General features: G+C 41.1%; 1 long non-coding RNA gene across 1 annotated transcript; it reads left to right on the forward strand.

The window, feature by feature from the left end:
• Positions 1 to 784: 784 nt before the first annotated feature.
• On the forward strand, positions 785 to 18,880 carry LOC148124912 (uncharacterized). Its single transcript, XR_015744801.1, has 3 exons — positions 785 to 853; positions 2,519 to 2,605; positions 18,469 to 18,880. It is a non-coding gene; the product is annotated as an uncharacterized LOC148124912 (long non-coding RNA).
• The last annotated feature ends 1,294 nt before the right edge of the window (positions 18,881 to 20,174 follow it).

Consider the following 20,174-nt stretch of genomic DNA (forward strand, 5'->3'; position numbering starts at 1 on the left):
GGAGCCTGTTTCCAGTGTGTGTGCACAGAGCTGTTAGAAGGCGAGAGCAACTGAAGCAGAAGGGGGAACTCGGGAGTAAGGCTGGGAGGTGATTGCCCCTCCCATCAGGGATAAAAGTCAGTCCTCAATGACAAAGAGCTTTGCAGGAAGCAAAGCAGTTCAGTAATCTCCAAATCCGTCTTCAAGCTCTGTACTCTGGTTGATTGTTTCTAGGTTTTTGGGTTGGTTTAAGTTAGTCTTAATGGGACTTCCATTTCTTGGCAGCATTCGACAGTACTGAAAGTGTGCTCTTATCTGGAGGAACTGTGTATAATGAGTTTTGGCTGGGAATACAAGTAATTCCCAGCGTTGCATTAAAATAGGTTTTGCTTTTAAAATCAGTTTGTGTTTTATTAAGTTTGATGAAGCCTGGGTCAGAACAGTTGGGGACCCCTGTTCTATGAGTCTACAGCCATGAGAAAAATGGGAATACAGATAGATTTCATATAACATTCAATCGATCAAAGTTATGACATTGCAGCACCCCATCAACCGTATGATCCAGTTCTGGTGATCAACCTCTGGTTTGCAATTACGATGTTGCCATCTCCTGCAGCCACCACAACATCATCAAGTGCAACTTTTACCGACAGCTTCTGATAAGGAAAGTCAATAGGGAAGGTCTCAAATGACAATCCTAACTCTGGGATGCAAGGACCACAGTTTGGGATTTGCCTAACTACAATTACTTTTGTAAGTCAACAGGGTTGTGTGATGTCACACCTTACAATCACATTGCTTAGCTATGGAGTTCCTGGTCTCAGTGGCCATTGGTGAGTGAGCGTCGGCCTTCCCAGCCAGGAAAACCGACCAGGTGAGCTAATTTTACCAGACTCTATTACCAGAATCTTACAAGTCTGAAAGTACAGATCTCCCACTGTCTTTTTTTTTACTGCCTGATAAAATAGGGGGAGAATTCATTTTTGAAAGTCTGTAGAGATTCAGTCTGAATTCATGTTTGAGTTTCGTTTTCTGCCCATTGTGCAGCAGTGGATTATGCCCTCTCTTATCTGATAGTTCCCTAGGCAGCATCTCTTTCCCCTGGCTCCCAGGAACATTCTCATATATTAACTTGAGGGCTACCTGCATTGTCTTGCTTTAGGAGGGTTTTGTCCATTTTTAGCCCACCTGCCTATTTGGGTTAATTTTCTTTTCCTTCCTCTTCTAAGTTCCGGTTGACTAAAAATAGCCTTTTGTTTGGAACATATTGCTCTCTTTCTCAAACTTCAGCTATCTCTGCAACACAGAGCCATGGTCCAGGGGCATTAGGGAAAGTAACGGGTTTTAGAACTGATTACTTGAAATCTCATCACCTTCAGTGCTGCCAATGGGATCTTCACTAAGGCAGGAATGGTGGTTTGGTGTGAGGCATCTCCATCCTGTTACAAACACTCAGATTTTTTGTTGCGGTTTAAATTGTATATTTTTTGCAAACAAGCAGGAAGAAATGCACATGTTCTGAAAAGACAGATAGAAAAAGAGCTGCTAGCAACTTAAGTGTTTTCCTTTCTATGAAATGGGGGGAGGGGCATCCTGCTGGTGCAACTGGAATAAAAACACATGTTAGTGCCATGCATGTGTTCAACAATTGCACACTGCTGGGTGGGGATATATACATCACTTCTTTCATGTGGAGTTTTCTGGTTTTAGAAAGAGCCAGCATGGTCACTATCAAGGATGCAGCTGTAGAAGTGCTCAATAATATTAAGTATCTGGGGGTGCAGATAACTAACAATCTGAACTGGTCTCGCCACACGTCATCCTTAATGAAGTGTGCAAACCAGCATCTGCATTTCCTGCATTGGATGAGGAAAGCACATCTTTCTCCTTCTATCCTGGCCACTTTTTACAGAGGCACAATTGAGAGCGTTTCAATAAACTGCCTCACTGTTTGGTTTGGTGGTAGTACTGCCTCAGATAGAAAGTCCATTCAGAGAATAGTAAGAACAACCAAGAAGATTAGAGGAAGCTCGCTTTCTATCATTCAGGGTACTGCTTATAAGCGCAATGTGCTTAGAGCTCAAACCATTCTTAGAGATCCCACACACCCATTTCATGTTGCTCCCTTCTGGAAGGGAGGTTTCAAAGTATTTCTAGCAGGACTTCCAGATTCTGTAGCAGCTTTGTTCCCTAGGCCATCCGTCTGGTAAACTTGCAATATTTGTTTCTTTTGTGTAGACTGTGTTGTTATTCTGTGTCATATATGTGGGTACATGCATAATTTTGTATTTATTTATTTATCCTGTCATGTTTGTGTTTACATTGTGTTTATATTATAGTAATTAGAGTAAGCAACATTGTCATGTTTGTATTTATATTGTGTTTATATTAGAGTAATTAGAATAAGCAATGTAATTTCATTTTAATGTATGCTGATTAGTGTACATTCAAAGTGACAATAAAGTATTCTAGTGTAGTCTATTGGTACAATGCTAACTTGTCTCTTGCTGGATGATGGATGTCTTTATTTCACCCCCAGTGGTTAGAGAGAGTCCATTGAAGAAACCGCTGGCACCAGGATCCCTTCTGAAGTTGGATGGGATGGCAAAGGTTCCCTGAGCCATAGGTAAATTGCTCTGTGATTCACCACCCTTATTAAGTGCACAGGTTTATGCACGACTATTAGGAAATCAGTCTCAATGAAATCCACAGGTTTTATTCCCCACTGGGAAAGAGGCTCTAAGCTCAGGCGTGTCCAACGCACAGCCATTAACAATATTATATATTATATATGTGGCCCGAGCCAATTTCTCATCACTCAGTGCAGCCCAAGCAAGCCAAAAGGTTGGACATCCCTATTCTAGCTAGAATAAGATTAAAAGTAGCCAAACAGATAACGACTGCTGCGATATTGCTTTGTTTTTTAGAACTGGGGACGGGGGAGATTATACTAGTTTGTGAGGCAGCTTCAAAAGGGTGTTTCACAACAGAACATGTTGGTCAATGTTTGAATGATGGTGATTCACTGGGAAGTTGCTCAACCCGCTTATTATGATAGACCCAGGGCCAAAAACAGTTGTGTTATCTATTTCCCACCCAGTTCTCTAGACAAAGAGGTAGAGTATAATAGAATAATAGAGTTGAAGGGGACCTTAGAGGTCCTCTAATTCGACCCAGTGGTGGGATTCAAAAAATTTTTACTACTGGTTTTGTTCCTGGGTACTGTAACAGTATTTCCTGTTCACTTGTACTAGATCTATTTACGGAGCTTCAAGGAAGCCATTTCAGCGCTGCCACTGATTGTCAATAATGTGAATGCAGAAGCAGCTGGGGAAAACAGCTGGCTCTGAGCAGAGGAATTTTGTGCAATGGAAGACCATTGAGATACCTCTTTCAGCAAGTTCGGACATCCTCAGAAGCTTCCTCCCAAGTAACTGAATAAAGGCAGTGCAAAAGAGTGCTCAGCTCTTCAAGATTAGGCCCAAATAGAGCAGGACTAGCTTATCTCCAAAGAACACTCCTCTTTGCCACACCTTGAAGCCTCAAGTAGCTTTCTGAAGCAATGGAGGCAGCTAGAGACTCCAAATGACCGAAGGAACATCCAGTACTCCGCGGGTGGGTTGTGACTACAACTGCCAGCTTCAGAATTTGAGAACCGTAGCTCAAGATCAGATATTTTGAATGGAGCGTTTGCACAGGCACATAGGTGTTCTAACTCGCTGCAAGCCTGCATGATCCCAGTTGCTTCATCAGCTGCCATGCAGCACTATTATGTGCCGCGCAAAGCAACTGCGCTTCAAATTCAGCAGATAAAGGTGACTATGGGAGCCCAAAGGTGGGCCCAACAGCAAAGCGGCAGAGAGAATTGGTTCGGTCTCTGCTACTCATTGCTGCTACCGGCTCTCCAGAACCGGGCCGAACCAGTAGAATACCACCACTGCATGTGTCCATATTGTGGAGAATGCAATTATTATTATTATTATTGCATTCCTTGTTCAATTTTTTAGCAATTACATACCTCTCAGAAGCAAAGCAGGGGGAATGGATTTCTGGTGGTTGTGGTGGTTTTTTAAAACTATAAATCTATTATTTCTCATCTGCTACTTATCTAAATAGGATTGCTGCTAAAAGCAAAGAGTAGGGCTGGTTTTCTTTTTTTAAAAAAAAGAACTTGGCAACTCTAAAAATAGGGCTGTAGACTGGCTGGCTAAGCGTCATTATACCCTGCAAACTTCATAAATGTTTTTAAGTCCCAGTTCCTTCCTATCTGTTCATCTACATGTTTCTGTTGTCAGCTCTGCCTGCTTAGCTAAAAATAACATTACTGGCAGTCACAAGTAGCAACTGAATAAATGTTGTGTAAAGAGTGGGAAATTAGTAGATGAGTTGGAGGAGGGAGTTGGGATTTTTTTCATAAGAATGGGAGGGATGAGGGAAATGAGGACAATAAGCTAACACTTGCTTTTTCCAGAGGTCCATTTCAAAGCAAGATGTGCTGGGTTTTAATTCTAAAATTTAAAACATTTTGGTGTGGTGTTTTTTTTTTTTAGCAACAGGACTCCTGGGCTTTTAACTGCATGCCAGTTTAAATTCAAATGTTAAAGCTAGAAGGAAAAAAGTGTGAGTGTGTTATTCTTGCCTACTCAAGATATGGTCCTGGTTTGTGGCCCTCTGGCTTGGACCCCAAATTAGAGTGATGTTTGAACCCATGGAATGGGTTGCCATCAGAAGTTGTGGGTGCCCCATCACTGGTGGCTTTTAAGAAGAGAATGAATAGGTATGAAAGCAAAAGTTTTATAAACCAAAGATAATGGAATATAATGGACAAATGGGAGATGATACGAATGCATGAGTATAAAAGACGGTTGTAAATATGTATATAATTGTAGATAAATGTAGATAAATGTAAATAGGAAAAAGGAAATTAACTGTTATATCTATCTCTATACTATAGCTTGTATGGCCAAAATGATGGCATATATATATATATATTTCAGACAAATGGCTCTCCATTCTCTTCTATATAGAAGAGAATGGAGAGCCATTTGTCTGAAATGGTATAAGGCACCAGGGTCAAACTTGCCATGTCACGTTGTTGTCTTGTGACATATGGGTGACTTTTTTTTTTCCCTTTGTGGAGCTGGGGTGGGCATGGCCTATGTTTGAGGCATCTGGCCCATGGGCCACCAGTTTGACACCCGTGGTACAGGGGGTTGGACTAAATGACCTCCAACATCCCTTCCAATTCTATTATTCTATTATATTCTATCTCCTTGTATAGAGAACTGAATAGGAAATAGATAATACAACTGTTCTTGGTTCTGGAACTATCATGATAAGCATGTTGGGCATGCTTCCCAGTGAATAACCATCATCCAAACATTGGCCACCATGTGTTTATTTTCTCTTGCCCAGAGACTGGTGTGTTTTCCCCTTAGTTTCCAGGGAATTTCCCCTGTTTCTTTTCCCCTGTTCCTCCTAAAGTTCCTCTGTTTCTAAATATGATTTCAATGTTTGGGGATTCCCTGGAGATTTGGGCATTCTTTAGAGGCAGATATTCCAGAAGAGAACCCTCTGAAGCAGTTCAAACTATATATTACGTTAACACAATGTAAGACAAATTACATAGGGCCAATTCAGAAAGCTCACAAATATCACAGGAGGGAAATTACCTTCTCTTCCTTGCTGTAAAGTTGATATTTAAGAGTTGTTGCCTGTGGTCAGAAGGCAGAGCAAAACAATCAAGATTAGTAACCAGTGGCTGCTCAATTCCCATCAATTTTTACAACCCCCTTTTTAAAGTGTTATAATTTAGTAGCTGTCACCACCTTTCATGGCAGCTAATTCCACAGTTTAATTCCAGGTTGTGTAAAAAAAAAATGTCTTTCCTAACATGGCTGTCAATTTTCCCTACACTGAATGAATGATCCCAAGTTTTAACGTAATGGCAGTGTAACAATTATATTGAAATATGGTCATCTGTTAGGGAAACTCTTGAATGAAACTTTGTGTGTTGTGAGTGTATGTGTGTGTGAAACTCTTGTATATGTAATATTTGTTCCTCTTTCATGCTTTTTTTTCCTGTCTAAATGAATAAGGGCAAAAAAATAATATTTATGAGAGGAAAAAAACAGAAGTGGTATTCAGCAAGTTCTGACCAATTCTGGAGAACTGGTAGCGGAAATTTTGAGTAGTTCGGAGAACCGGCAAATACCACTTCTGGCTGGCCCCGCCCCCATCTATTCTCCGCCTCCCAAGTCCCAGCTGATTGGCTGGGTCTTCTTTGGTTGCCCTGCACAGGAGAACGGAGCTGGAAAGCGGGTTAGTGGGGTGAGGAGAGAATGGAGATTTTGCAGTATCCTTCCCCTGCCATGCCCACCAAGCCATGCCCACAGAACTGGTAACAATTTTTTTTTAATCCCACCACTGTTGCAATTGCCATCTTGGCCTTTTTAAACCCTTATATGGACACATTTGGTTTTAATTGTGAAAAATTTCTAGAAGAATAGGGGGCAAACGATAGTCGAAAACGAATTGGAATAAATCCCATAGTTTCAATTCAAAACACTTTTTCAAAAGGTTCAATGTGATTGTTGCACTAAGCTGTGCTTATTTAGACAAGATTTATGCAGATACATTATGCCAAGGGTCTTCAAACTTGGCAAGTTTAAGACTTGTGGACTTCAACTCCCAGAATTTGTGAGCTAACATGACTGGAGGAGGAATTCTGGGAGTTGAAGTCCACAAGTCTTAAAAGTGTCAAGTTTGAAGACCCCTGCATTATGCAAAGAGAGAAGGCTCTACTGCTGGGAAAGGAAGAGAAGCTGCATGTACAAACCATCTCACAGCAACTACAGCAGTTCAGGGATTGTTCAAAGTTACCATGACACTGAAAAAGTGATTTATGACCATTGTTCACACAACCATTGCAGCATTCCCACAGTCACGTGATCAACATTCAGATGCTTGGTAACAGACTCCTATTTATGGCGGTTGCAGTGTCCCAAGGTTGTGTTATCCCTTTTGCAAACTTAAGAACTTAAGAAATGTCTCACTTTGCGACAGAAATTTTGCGCTCAGTTATGGTCGTAAGTAACCTAAGGATTGCTTGTAACTCACAACCGTGTTCTTGTGTGCATTTTATGTAAATTATTGCAAAACGGGAAGGAATTAAGTTCCTGATTGCCCAACCAACAGGCTGATGTTAATTCTATCCAACAGATTCGGAAACTTTTTTGGCTCATCGAAGCTGGGTTACCCAGTTTCTTTCATGTTGCACAGCTCGTTTGGTGCTCAGCTCAATGCAAAGTTCCTTTTCACCAGCTAGAAACAGCTTTTTGAAAGTCCCAGCTGTGAGTCAGGATTTGGTTGTTTTGTTTTTTTGTCTCTCTCTCTCTCTCTCTCTCTCTCTCTCTCTGGTACATCTTAAATTGCAAAACAATACCCAAACCAGGAAGAGGGTTATTTTTATCTTTTCCCCCAAAGAGACACAAGTCCATCTCAAAACTCAGAAACAAAGATTAGTTTCCTGGAATTTTTACCCTGAGATATGAAAAACCAAGAAGGACTCTCATTGCTATCGTAAGGTCCAGTTGTGCAAGTTTGTTCCTGCAGCTAAACTGATCTGGGATAAAATGCAAAATTACATGAAAAAAAAAAACCCACTGTTGACCATGTTCTGCAGTAGAGGCTCTGCTTTCCCTCAAGGAGGCCTCAAATTCAATCCTTAACATCTCTAGGAAGAGTCCAGGAGAGACTCCTAGAATTGACTAACTGCCACCAGTCAGTGTGTATAAACCAGAAGCAAGTGACAAGCATATACCACATGTTTGAGACTCCCCCTTGTCTCTCTTCACATCGGAGAGTCATGGGGAGCTCAAGTCCACAATATGGACTTAAAAAAAACTCTGTGGTTTCTTCCCCAAACCTCAAAAACTTTAACCTTAGACTGTCTACTGTTGATTTCACCCCTTTCCTAAGAGGTCTGTAGGGGGCGTGCATAAGCACACCAATCGTGCCTACCGTCCCTGTCCTCTTGTTCCTTTTTACTTTTCTTATATGTGTCCATCTCATGTATTCGTAACTATGTTTATACTTATACCTGTTATCTTGTAAGCGATTGACAGATCAAATAAATAAATAAATAAAATATCTTGTGATCATGAGGTTGCCCATCCCTGGTATCAATTGGGCTAACAATCTGATTTGCTGATTTGTGATGCAATCACTCGATTGCAAACAAGCCTGGGGGCAAGGACAGAATGATTGCATTCACACAACCCAATTAGGGCAGTTGCTTATATGGTATTGTGAAAATGGGTTGAGCAATCAGGTTAAGTTGGTATGGCGAACCTAGCCTGTGCATTTCATACAAAAATAGGCCCTCATATGAGAAATACAACATCTTGCAGAACTTCTAGAGAAACTTGCTAGAATAGATGAAACATTCTAGGATCTTGCTTGAGAATATTTTGCATATTGAGAATATTTCTGCAATATATTGCAGAAAATACAACTTCAGCCACAGAGTGGCCAATGCCTGGAACTCTCTACCTGATTCTGCTGTTACATCCTCAAACCCCCAAAACTATAACCTTAAACTGTCTACCGTGGACTTCACGCCATTCCTAAGTGATGTGTAAGGGGGCGTGCATAAGCGCACCAGCATGCCTACCGTCTCTGTCCCACTGTTCCCATTTATTCATACTCATTTATTATGTATATACTTATACCTGTTTATAATTATATGTTTATATTTTATGTTCATACTTATACTTGTTTTCTCATACATGCTTGACAAACTAAATAAAATACCTTCCAATAATGGCCCAGCCAAAAAGCCCCGAAGAAACCTGAAAATATGAGACTAAAGGCAACCTTTGGGCCTACCCCATAACTTAGCTCAAACGTAGCTCACGTAACTAGGCCTGCATGCCACGTCATCATGATGGCACTTTGATTTCATCCCCAGCCCAACTTAAGACATCTTCAGCTAGTTCCACTTTTCACATGCTGCTTTTCCATTTCTCCTGACAATTTTTTTTTTGCCATGAAAGCAAGTTCACTGACAATGGTGGTGATGACACAGTCAGGGATGGGTAGTGACTGGATCTTGTGGTGTACTAAAGGCTACGTAAGATACACCCACTCATTTGGGGTCACTGTGAACTATCCTCCACAGCTATTTTGACCAGGCTTCTCAAGAGGCAACTTACCTGCCTAATGCCTGACTAGAGCTTCTCGGTGTTACATAGGCCTCTTAGGAACAAAGGTTTATGCTCGTTTGAAAGCAAAGACTGTTTTCTTTCAGTGTTTCTAACAGTGTTCTAATATCTAAAGGATTGCCACAAAGAACAGAGAGTCAACCAGTGGTAGGATTTTTAAAAATTTTTACTACTGGTTCTGTGGGCGTGGCTCCAAAGCATCTGAAGGCAGGATAAAAAGCAGTGGATGGAAACTAATCAAGGAGAGAAGCAACCTAGAACTCAGGAGAAATTTCCTGACATTTGAAACAATTAATCAGTGGAACCACTTGCCTCCAGAACATGTGAATTCTCCAACACTGGAGGTTTTTAAGAAGAGATTGGTTTCCTCCTTGAATAGAAGATCCCCAAGGTCCCTTCCAACTCTGTTGTTCTGTTTTAAAACACGGGCTTGGAAACCTTCTGAATGCTCACTGTTATATAAACATGGGTTTAACCAGTGGTGGGATTAATTTTTTTTATTACTGGTTCTGTGGGTGTGGCTTGGTGGGCGTGGCTTGATGGGTGTAGCCAGGGAAGGATACTGCAAAATCCCATTCCCTCCCCACCCCACTAACCTGCTTTCCAGCTCCGTTCTCCTGTGCAGGGCAACGAAAGAAAACCCAGCCGATCAGCTGGAACTAGGGAGGTGGAGAATAGATGGGGGCGGGGCCAGTCAGAGGTGGTATTTGCTGGTTCTCCAAACTACTCAAAATTTCCGCTACCGGTTCTCCAGAACTGGTCTGAACCTGCTGAATACCACCTCTGGGCTTAACACTATTTTAGAAGAGTACCAGTTCAGTGCTGCATGCATTGCCTCAAGCTTTGGTAGATACAACTTGGTTGACTAATTCAGTTGTTTGTTTGTTTTTCATAATTGCACCCCAGGAATGGCTACCCAGCAGCCTATTTCCTCAGACACAAAATGTTGACAGATAGTGCTATTAACATTACAGGGGATGTATCGAACAGATATGGATAAGTCATAAATCACCTTTTTTTAGTGTCGTTTGTAACTTTGAATGGTGGCTTAACAAATGTTTGTAAGTGGAAGGCTACCTAAGCTAGTCAGAAACAACCCCATGATCCCTTGGCGTGAACTTTGCACCCAGTCAGATCCAAAAGCCTCCCGTCCTGTGTGGTATAACAGAACAACTGAGTTGGAAGGAACCTTCGAGATCTTCTAGTCCAACCCTTGCTGAAGCAAGAAACCCTATACCATTTCAGATAAAATGATTGTCCAGTCTGTTCTTGTTTTGATTACATTTGCTTGATTCACTCAAGTCTGTGCGAAACTCTGAGACCAACTGCTTTGTTTTTGCTTTGCTATTTTTAAAAGTTTCGGTTTACGTCTGTACAGTTTTCTTTTTTATGTTCTGGCTTGAAGCGTTAACTTTAAAATGCAGTCTCATGTTTTTAGTTTTGTTTTCTTAGACCCAGGCACCTACATAATAACCCTTTGGGGCTTTGCCACTAGAGAGGGTTTGTAGGTTCTCTAGTTGATCATTAATTTCCTAGATCTCCCTTACTCTGTGCTGCAAAAAATCCAGACTCCGGGCAGCAAAGGAGTATACAAAATTTTAACTCTTGGCTGTCAAACCAAAGAGTTAGTCAGTTACTTTTTAAGACCAATTGCACAATAACTACAATACTTACATCCCTCACATCCTGCACATAAATTGTTTCAACTTCTACCCTCAAAATGACGCTATAGAGCCCTGCACACCAGAACTAGACACAAAAACATTTTTCCCAAACACCACCACTCTGCTAAACAAAAAATTCTCTCAACATTGTCAAACTGTTTACTAAGTCTGTATTGCTATTACTATTAATCCTCCCATCCTTCCTTTCACCCATCTCCTCCCACTTATGACTGTATGACGGTAATTTTGTCGCTTGTATCCTAACGATTGTTATTGACTGTTTCTCAGTATGTTTTGATTGCTTATTAGTAACCTATGACTATCACTAAATGTTGTATCTTATGATTCTTGACTCCTGACGAATGTATCTTTTCTTTTTATGTACACTGAGAGCATTTGCACCAAAACAAATTCCTTGTGTCCAATCACACTTGGCCAATAAAGAATTCTATTCTATTCTATTCTATTCTATTCTATTCTATTCTATTCTATTCTATTCTATTCTATTCTATTCTATTCTATTCTATTCTATTCTATTCGTCCAGACTCAGGGGCTTCCTCTTTATATAACCATTTGTATTATTTTACCACCTCACGTTTTGTGGGATCTCTATTCTACATATACTCCCCGAAATTCTAATACAGACAGTTTCCAGGTTAAGAACAAGTTCCCTTCCTGTCTTGAACCTGAATTTATATTGAAAGGCTGTATTAGACTTCTCTTTCAATGCCCATGAGGGAACATACACATTTGTCGTTCACACGGTTGCATAGCTGCTGTATTCATACATCTGTGAGTGTTCATTCTTGCTAGGAGGGTGCTCAGACAATAAAGTGTTCCAAAAGGAAGTTGGATCAACCAATCAGTACACACGATACGCATTTCCCTACAGTGCGCAGTTGGGATTTGGGAAGTGTGCCTGTCGGCCTGCCGGCAGCCATCTGCAACCTTCTGATACTCATCAACCCCTTCACAGAGTAGGGATGCAAGGATGCATAGACACAGTTGCAGGCAACTCCAAATAGCAATAGCACTTAGACTTATATACTGCTTTATAATGCTTTACAGCCCTCTCTAAGCAGTTTACAGAGTCAGCCTATTGCCCCCAAAAATCTGGGTCCTCATTATATCCACCTCGGAAGTATGGAAGACTGAGTCAGCCTTGAGCCTGGTGGGATTTGAAGTGCCAAATTGCAGGCAGCCGGCAGGCAGCAGAAGTAGCCTGCAGTACTGCACTCTAATCACTGCGCCACCACAGTGTTAAATCCATCTTAAGTCAGAACTCATACTTACAAACAGGCTGCCTATTACTAAAAATGGCAGATGGCGTTCTCCTTCCTCAGGACGATGAACCACTGAAAAAAAAAACTCACCATTGCTTTATTTTTGAAAAAGACATTTATCCTTTTGTATGAAAACCATCCCTCTGCACACACACCCAGTGATCAAAAAGACACAGATAGGTAGTTTAGGGGCCCACCTGCCCACCTTTTGTGGAGATGAATAGCTCTGAAGAACATCTTGGGGGCTATTGAGAATGACTCAATCCAGAGAATGATTTAGTCAGGAGAAATGAAGCCATATGCTGTAATGTGTAAAGTGAGCAGGGGGGGAGCAACTATGGTCCTTTACAATCTGTGGACTTCAACGCCCAGAATTCTGGGAGTTGAAGTCCACAGGTCATGAAGAGACCTGTGAGGAAGTTGCCCACACCTGGTGTAAAGCAATCTTTGGAAATCACAAATGCATCACAGCTTACATTTCCCCCTCTGCTCTCAATCCCTTTTGTACTTGTTTCCAACCTGCAGGGAAGTGATTGGGTTTCTTTGGCATCAGTTTGGGCAGAAAGTGGAATTTTCAAAACTGGAAGAATGGGTCTCCATGGAAACAGAATTTTTAGTACACCCTGAGCAGGAATTTATGGGGGGAAACGCTCACCTGCTCACTCAGTTATCCATCAGGAATAAGGGGCCTCACAATTGGCCAACACAAAGTGGGAGTTAGCCATGCTTCAGCCATGAGTTGAATGCCAAGCAGCTCATACCCCAACAATCAGTTTTGTTCCTTGAAAGCAAAAGAAAGAAAGAAAGAGAGAGAGAGAGAGAGAGAGAGAGAGAGAGAGAGAAGAAAGAAAGAAAGAAAGAAAGAAAGAAAGAAAGAAAGAAAGAAAGAAAGAAAGAAAGAAGGAAGGAAGATACACAAAAATAGACATCTGTCTGCAAAAATTGACAAGGAAACATATTGGATAACTTAAGGAGTGTTATGTTAGCCATTGGAAATTGATCCAATGTAATGAGATACTTTTAACCAGTGTTTAAATGTACCAAGTGCAGCTTAAATAATCTAAACGTATTATGGAAGTCAGAAAGACAATGGTGTAGAGATCTTTCAAACTCAAGCCCCACCATAAGGGGAATTAAACAAAATTGCACCCTGCCCACTTTTTATTTAATCTGTGTATCAACTCCCTAATTTAGTTGTTAAGACAAAAAGTTGTTAAGACATCCCGTAATGCTAGCAAAAACCCTCAATACTTATTTTGTTTTGAGTGGTTAATGCAGTCATCCTCTCCCCAGTACTAGTTGATCTTCAAGGATGCTTACTGTAGAGAAGAAAAAGTAGAAATTAATTATAGTAAGAGAAAAGCAGAGAGCCAGTTTGGTTTGGGGGAGGAGTTAAGGCACCAGGCTAGAAACCAGGAGACTTGTGAGTTCAGTCTGTGAGTTTCTAGTCTTGCTTTAGGCACAAAACCAGCTGAGCAATCTTGGGCCAGTCACTCTCTCCCAACCCAAGGAAGAAGGCAAGAGCAAGCCACTTCTGAAATCCTGCCAAGAAAACTGCAGGGACTTGAATATCTGGATGTGAGGAAGGAAAGAAGTGATTGTATTTATAAAACAGCACATTAAAGTCCTTCCTCAGGGGAAACTTAACAGCAATCACACTGAGCAAATGAAGCCCTTTAAATTTTTAGGAATTGTCTCAATCTCTACTATCTGGAAGGAGCAAAAAAAAAAAATTTCATCTTTTGCATAAAAAAAACGTTCTGTGCAATCATTAATTTGCTAGCCACTGTGGAAATGATTCTGCCCCTGCTGTAATTATGTTTTCCAGGCCCAATGTGCTGAGCTTAATACTTTATGACGCACCACTTTGTAGCTATAAAGATGAAAATAATAATAATAAAATAAATGGAGGTATGGTACTTCAGGATTTTAAGAGTAGAGTTTGGTGTCCTTCCTTGGATTTCAAATACAAGCTTGAATATATATCTATAGAGGCTCATATGAGGATTTGAGGATTGAGATACCAATTAAAATTAATTTGGGGTGACAGATCTCTATCCGAGTCAATCCTTATTGATAAGTTTGATTCCTCATGGGGAAAACCCCATAGCTTCAGATTTCATTAATCGTGGATTTTCAGTACAACTCGTTTTCGTTTAAGGAAGTATCTCTGAAATGATGACCCAATTAATTATGGGCCATTTAATTATTGATCATGCTAGGTCGAGAACTTTAGAAGAAATCAAACAACAGATTCTGGATCTGAATTTAGAAAGCACAGGCAGAATTTCTTACCACTGTAACACTGATTTTTGGATTAAGGCTTTATGTGTTCTTAAGTATTTGTACCATGTTCTCTCCAACACTTGTAGAAGAGCTTTTACAGGCAGTCCTCAACTTATGACCAAACTTCTGTTGCTAAGCGAGACAGTTGTTAAGTTTTGTCCCATTTTATGACCTTTCTGGCCACCGCAGTTAAGGGAATCACTGCAGTAAAGTGAATAACATGATTGTAAAGTGAACCTGGCTTCCCCACTGACTTTGCTTGTCAGAAGGCACAAAGGGGGAATCACATGACACTTTATATATATATATATGGCAGTTGCCAAGGATTTGACTTTTGATCACGTGATCCCAGAGATGCTGCAATGGCTGGGTGAAAAACAGTTTTGTAAGTCACTTTTTTTCAGGGCCGTTGTAACTTTGAACTGTCAGTAAACAAATGGTTGTAAGCGGAGAACTACTTGTACTCTTCCTATCAAGGGTTCTAGAAAGAAAGAACTTTGCCTCCTAGGTATTGGATCAACAACATCCCAGCTTCCATTTTACAAAACATGGCGCTCTAACTTGGTATCACCCGGGGGTGGGCTTCAAAAATTTTAGCAAAGGGTTCTCTGCCTGGTTGCTAGGTGGGTGTGGCTGTGGTGGGCGTAGCCTACTGCACCACAATTGGGGGGGGGCTGTTTTTATCCTCTCTGAGCTCAAGGCTTTTCTTGAGCCTCTGAGAGGGCGAAAACGGCCTCCCTGGGTTCCGGAGGCCGCAAACAAGCCCGTTTCCAGCCTTCCCGAACTTCCGGGAGCCCCGCTTTTCACCCTCCCTGAGCCTCCATGCGCACCCTGCACCCAGAACAGGCCGCGTGGAGACTCCTGGGAGGGGAGGGGTTGGTGGGACCAGCGAGGAGTGGGATTTGGGGGGATTCTCCGAACTGCACAGAATCTTAGCTGGGGTTTCTCCTGAACCCCTGCGAACCCCCAGCAGCCCAGCCCTGGTATCCCCCCTTCTTGTAAATCGTTCCAAATGTGTTATGGAAAAGAATACTTTCTATTATGTGGCAAATCTGTAGAAATGTCAAGGAAATGTAGCAAAAGAACTTTTCAATTATAATTGTTGAAAGGAAACCCTGGGATATAATTAAGTTCTGATTGATTGTTGCATGTCAGAAGGCAATTAGCTAGGTTCTTCCATTTTAATATTTTAGCTTATTACATTTTGTTGTCTGATGTTTTGCACAGAAATTTGGGCTGCGGCCGTGATCAAAATTTGATGCCTCTTTGCTCCTCACTCCAAATACATTTTTATACATATCCAATAGGGATCAACATTTCTTGGCAGCAGGGAAGAGATTTCTTTCTCAGCCATAATGGAACTTGCAGCCTCCCCAATATATATATTTTTAAAGATTATAAAAAAAGATTATCATCTTGCAAACATTTCAGGATCTCACATGAATGCAGATAGTCCTAGACTTACAGTAGTTTGTTTAGCGACCGTTCAAAGCTACAATGGCATTGAAAAAAATAACTTTTTCACACATACAACTCTTGCAGTTTCTCCATGGTCAGCTGATCAAAATTCAGATGCTTGGCGGCTGGTTCATATTTATGACGGTCGCAGTGTCACAGAGTCAGTTAAGCACCATGGCTCAAATTATCTCTTTTCCTTCTTCTGCAAGGAACAAATGGCTACCTCCAAACCCAGTCAACTAAGAAGATGAAGAAACAAGAGCCGATGAGTCTTAATAGCATCTCTGTGGATACCAAAGATATCAGGATTCATTACACGAAGAAAACTTTCCTAGTGTTTGGGATGTATATATCTAGCTCAAAGATGGCTTATCTTCAGCTGTCTCAATTTCTAAAACATAATCGCTCCTTAGAAGAGAACAGGATGATGTCTCTGAATGGCTTTTTCAAAACTGTGAAAATATTAAGCTTTGTAGAAAGAAGAGAGAGAGAGAGAAATGAGAACGAGACCTCAAGCTCTGTTTTTGATTAACAGACCAACAATGTAATTGCATTTTTAATGTTGGTTTTTTTATTGTTTTTAAACAGCTCCATCTGATTTGTTGCATAGGGCTGGGAAGATTATTTTTAAGATTACTGTTTTGACTTTAATTATAATTCTTCAGAGATCTTTTAAGTTGCATTTTGTATTCGTAGGTCAAGAGAAGGGACCTGCTATGAAAAAGTTTTGCTTTATAAGTGGAAGTGGAAATTTGGACATTTTAAATCCTAAAAATTTACAGATGACTTTGGGAGCCACAAAAATGACACTCCAATTTTCTGGTAAACGTTCCCATCATTTCTAACTCTAGGAATGGGATGTACATCTCCGTTTCTTAGCTGAGGGAACCAGTGTTGTCTGAACACACTTCCATGATCATGAGACCAAAATGACTGTACGCCAAGGAGCACAGAATGCTGTTATCTTCCCTCTGAGGTGGTACCTATTTATCTACTCGCATTTGCATGCTTTCACACTGCTAGGTGGGCAGGAGCAATAGTGGGATTCAAAAAATTTTACTACCGGTTCTGAGGGCATGGCTTGGTGGGCGTGGCAGGGGAAGAATACTGTAAAATCTCCAGTCAGAGCAGGTATTTGCCGATTCTCCAAATTACTCAAAATTTCCGCTTCCGGTTCTCCAGAACTGGTCAGAACCTCTGGGCAGGAGCTGGGCAAGTAAAGGGAGCTTACCCCCATTGCGTGGTGCTTGGATCTTGAACTGCTTTCTAACTGACAAGTTCAGCATCTTTAACTGCTGAGCCATCTTGTATATTGCACACAGGGTAGCCTTAATCCCAGTCCACCAAGTAGGATGGATGGAATTGTGGCTCTTGCAGAAAATTGGTGGCCAACCTTGGCTAGAGAATAGAACAGAATAACTTTAGTGTCTCTTTGAATGGACACTAATTGGCATATATTAAAAATGAAATTTCGTTGCGTACAGCTCTCAAAGGCTCACCACCTATAATTTTACACTACATAAACATGACAAGATAAATAAATAAATATAACATTATGTATATACCCAAATATATTATATGACACAGAGCAACAATATAGTCTAGTTATACATGTTTATGGCGAGAAAAACGAATCTTCTGAGTTTACCAGAAGGATGGCATCGAGAACAAAGCTGTTACAGAATCTGGTAGTCCTGCTAGAAATACTTCAAAACCGCCTCCCAGATGGGGGCAACAGAAACAGACCATAAAGTGAGTGTGTAGGGTCTCTAATGATACTTTGAGTTGTAAACACATAGCGCTTATAAGCAGTATCCTGAATAACGGGAAGCGAGCATCCTATAATCTTCTCAGCTGTCCTCACTACTCTCTGTATGGACTTTCTATCTGAGGCACTGCTGCCACCAAACCAAAGAGTGATGCAGTTTGTTTACAGAGCATACATTATCCCAGTTCGGGTAGCCATGTGTTCTGCTGCTGCTGTTCCATCTAGGAAGCCTGGAGGACAACCTGTTCTTCCAAAATTGCTGCTCATCCCCAAGCATACCATCCTTCCCTCTTTCTTCCTTTCTGTCCTTCTCCCTCAACCCCACCTTCTAGCAATCCCTCCAGCTCGCAATTACCATATTCCTTTGTTCGGAGACACACTTCTGCCTCTCGACTGAAGCAGCTGAGGCAGGCTCCATATTAGGCCCAGTCAAGTTCTCTGTCTGGGTATGTTTTGTGCCTGGTGAAAAGAACGCCAAATCCATTTGCATAAAAATGTGCTTCAAAGAGATAATATGACTACAGGGAGGGGGAGAGCAGGGAAGAGAGGAGAAGAAGGATGATGGGGTAGGGAGCGGGTTTCCATTAAGCTCATTAATCAAAAGTAAAATAGCAGGTGCATCCTCTGGCAATCCCACTCTTCGACTTTCCGGCTTCTCCAACAACAGACATGCCAGAAAGAAGGTGTTCCCACACCATGCCAAGCCGTGGTTGGCTCCTCTAGGTTTGCTCAAATAAGCACCCTCATGGTTGGATTTGCATAATAAACTAAGCTGTTGTTTTTATTATTATTTGATTCCATTTAGATATCATCCAAGTCCACCCGATTTCTGGGCAGATCCAGGATACAACCAAGCTGTGATGATCAACTGCTTTGCTTACCAACAGAAATTGGGGGCTCGGTTGTGGTCATAGGTCAAGGACCTCCTGTAACCAGATGTTGCAACCAGCCTGACTAGGCAAATTTATCATATGGCTTCCAACACTTTCTCACATTGGGAGAAATCAACAAACAATGATTGATGAACAAACAACAGCTAAACAAAATTTGTCTTACTGTGTTGTGGGAACAAGGAGAACAATCATCATGATCCTGAAAGAAACAGGAGCTTAAAAATGGGAAAGTAGCCAAATGGAAATGTTTGGGGTTGAGAATGGATGAGATTGTCTGAGTTGGGCAGCCTTTTCATTCTGAAATAAAATAAGTAATAAAATAAACTCTTTTCCTAACTTTCCACTTGCTGAAACAACTCACTGCAAGTAGCCATCCCAAAGCACTTCTCAGTTGGCCTAAACAAAGCCAAACACCTTTTTCTGAGCTGATTTTAGAGCAGTAACTTCTAGAACATGCTAGCCGGAGTATTCTGGGAGTTGAAGTCCACACAGCTTGAAGTTGCCAAGGTTGAAAAACACTGTTCTAGAGCAAAGAGATCTTAGAATCTGAATCTACCTATAAACCCTGGACTTTGGACTTTCTGAACCTCAGAAAACAATCTTGGTGTAAGTTCAAAAGGACTTACTATTTGTCCTGTAACTCATACAACATACTTTATTCCCAGCCTGATGCTCTTCAGAAGGGGTGAAATTCTGACAGGTATAATGTCTACCACCTTGATAGCAATGGGGTTTCCAGGACTTAATACACGACACATCTGAAGGCACCAGACAAGAAAGAGTGAGTCACTAATAAAGTCCTAAATTCAAGAGGAAACTGCATTTAGGATTCTCACCAACGGTCCAGGTACAACCTTGATATAATTAAATCCCAAATCTGACAGCTGCTAATCAGAACAGTGTTCAGACAAAATGGAATTAGATTGAAAACTTTCCTTGACTATCAACCTGAAGTTGAAGCCATCACTTGAGACTTTCAAGAAGAGATTGGACTTCCATCTGTCAGAAATGGTGTAGGGTCTCCTGCTTGGGCAGGGGGTTGGACTAGATGACCTACAAGGTCCCTTGCAGCTCTATTTTGATTGATTAATCAGAACAGGCTATTAAACCTGTGTATGAGTTGGGGCCAACGTGGGCATTTTGACCCAGTGGAAGATCACAGAGTTGGAAGTGGTTTGGTGGCCCATCTAGCCCAGCCCACATCAGTACCAACCTTAGTCTTCCTTTACAATTGGAATACAAACAACTTAACTTGAAAGTTAGTTATGAGTTAGCTTGCTGAGCTATTTTTAGGTGGCTCCATTTCACTCTGCAGACATTAGAGCAAAGGAAAAAAGGAGGAAGAACTGGGCATCAGAACGTACTCTCTTACTGCTTCTCTTGAACACCTATAAAGTAAATCTTGTAAACACCCCTGGTCCTATAAAAGCTACAGAGATTGCATTCAATCCTACAATTTAGACTGTAATCATATCAATATTTTTCACAGAGTAAATCCCAACACAGAAGTACTTCTAGGTAAAATAGGTGCAAAACTGCACAGTTACTATTCAAAGTACTTGGTTTATTCTGACAATAACACTGTGTGCTGAATTATTAGAAGAAACACTTATCTGAA

This window comes from Pseudonaja textilis, chromosome 10 (assembly GCF_049901715.1).
Source record: "Pseudonaja textilis isolate UNSWEBS1 chromosome 10, rPseTex1.2, whole genome shotgun sequence".
NCBI lineage: Eukaryota > Metazoa > Chordata > Lepidosauria > Squamata > Elapidae > Pseudonaja > Pseudonaja textilis.